Here is a 2,356-nt window from a genome sequence, read left to right as displayed (position 1 = left end):
TTTTGCATGTGGGTGGTATTGTTCCCGGGGTCTGCCAGATGGTTTTGCCAGGGTCCAGCAGGGCCTCATTGATAGGTAACATGACTTGGGCAGTGGGCGGGTGTTGGAATTATTAATAATAGTAGAAATTATTAATACAGGAGACCACCAGACACTAATTTAACCATATACCCCTTTGTTTAGTCCAAAGGCCAAATGGTATTTTATACAATTGCTCTAAATACATCTGACAGCCTGAAACTAAGCAGTCACTGCACCCAATACAGTAATGAAGTATTCATGAGCATGTGATCAGTATAGTTACAAACAGGCCAGACCCGGGGATGACTTTCTCATTCTGGCATGTCCCAGCGTGATCAGATAGAGTCTCACAAAGAACCCTCCAATTCAAAACTCTTTTTATCCCACTAACAAACAATGTCACTGTCATTGCCAATTGCTGACTTCAGCTTCAAACCAATTTGAGACAATTCACCCTTATTTCCAGTTTTATTTCTTCTTCTTCTTCTTCTTATTATTATTATTATATTTCCAGATACATTTTATAACCTTCTTTTCTCCCAAGGCCTTCCACCCCTCTTTCTTGCTGATCAATAGATTTTCCATTCCACCTGGGCTCACAATGCCCGAATTGTTAAGATAACACTAGTATGTGTGGTGGGAAAGTTTGTGTTGCCTCTTTTTAAGACAGTTCCTTTTTGTCTTATTTAAAACCATTTACAGCCACCCTCTATCAGTCAGAGGCCTTATTTTTAAAAATGTCCCCTTGTCTCAGGGGCTCTCCACCTTTCCAGACTACTGTACCCCTTTCAGGAGACTGATTCGTCTTGCATACCCCAAGTTTCGCCTCACTTAAAAACTACTTGCTTACAAAATCAGACATAAAATACTGAAGCATCTCAACAAACTATTCCTGGCAAATTGCTTACTTTCTCATTTCTACCACAGAATTATCAAATAAATCAATTGGAATATAAATATGTACTTACATTTCAGTGTATAGTATGTAGAGCAGTATAAACAAGTCATTGTCTGCATGAAATTTTAGTTGGTACTGACTTCGCTAGTGCTTTTTATGTAGCCTGCTATAAAACTAGGCAAATCTCTAGCTGAGTAGATGTAACCCCTGGAAGAGCTCTGAGTACCCCCAGGGCTCCGCATACCCCTGCTTGAGAACACTGTCTTATCGCATAAGTTACCCTTTGAACCAGACATTCTCCCTACTTCATTCCTACTTGCCTTATAACTCATTATTTTCATGGCCTTTCTACTTGCAGGTCAAGGCCCTTCTTTACAACACACACATCTCTTTAACCAAACTTAAGGTAACTTTAATTCTTTAATTTTATATTTATCCTACAATGTCCACACAGCGCAGTGAACCAGGCAGGGCCCCATGGAGACAGAACGCGATCGTGTAATTGAAGAGTGCACCGGCCTGCGTCAGTGCAAAGGGCAGAGATGAGGCTGCACAGAGAGCCTGACTATAATTTCCTCACTTCAGAGGGTTTCATTTTTATGTGGGGGAGGCATTTTCAAAAGCACCGAAGTGATTGAGGACCATGGATCATGCTGGCAGCCAATGGGGCCTGGGCTACTAAATCAGGGGGGCACTTTTGAAAATCGCCCCCTGCACGGATAAAGCTGGGGGAGGGTTCGGAGAGGAGGAGGAGACCTGGGGGAGCAGGTACAAAGCTCTCACATTTTCCTAATTGCCCTGCCCCAGTCATTTCCCTCTGCTCCTCCCTGCTAAGTGCCCCGTGCCGGGGGCTGGAGCGGGGGCAAGCTGCCAGCTGTGCCACACAGTCCCTGTGTGTAGCACGAGGCCGGGCTGCCCACTGCCCTGTGCAGGCACCTTGAAGTGAGCGAGGGAGAGCTCCTCTGTGCTATGGGCCCCATCCTCTGCACACAACCGCAGCCCCTGTGCTCAGGGCAGCGCAGGCTGTTCCCACCCGGGCGACACGAACACCCCAAGGTGGCGGGGAAGGACTGGCCGGAGGCTGGGACACGGCCGACCTGTTCACTGCCCGGGGCTGTGGCGCTGTGGGGTGCGGTAATGGTGAGTGACCCCATCTGTGTGCTGGGAAACCCAGGGCAGGATTGTACATGTGCAAACATGTGTGTGCATAGACACACACACACACACACACACACACACGTAACTAGTCCCATGTCACTCATGGAGCTGCAGATGACAAGTGAAAGTGAAAGTTAAGTTTCAGTTTCCTTTTCTCCAGCTCACTCTCCCTTTCTGTTGAAATTCATCTGACAGACAAGTGAGATCACCAGCTAGCAACCCAGCCTGCATATAAAGGTGAGCACTGTCCTAGCAGACACAGTCTGTTCTGGGCCCACA

This window comes from Mauremys reevesii, linkage group 1 (assembly GCF_016161935.1).
Source record: "Mauremys reevesii isolate NIE-2019 linkage group 1, ASM1616193v1, whole genome shotgun sequence".
NCBI classification, from domain to species: domain Eukaryota; kingdom Metazoa; phylum Chordata; order Testudines; family Geoemydidae; genus Mauremys; species Mauremys reevesii.
Note: the sequence above shows the minus strand (reverse complement) of the source record.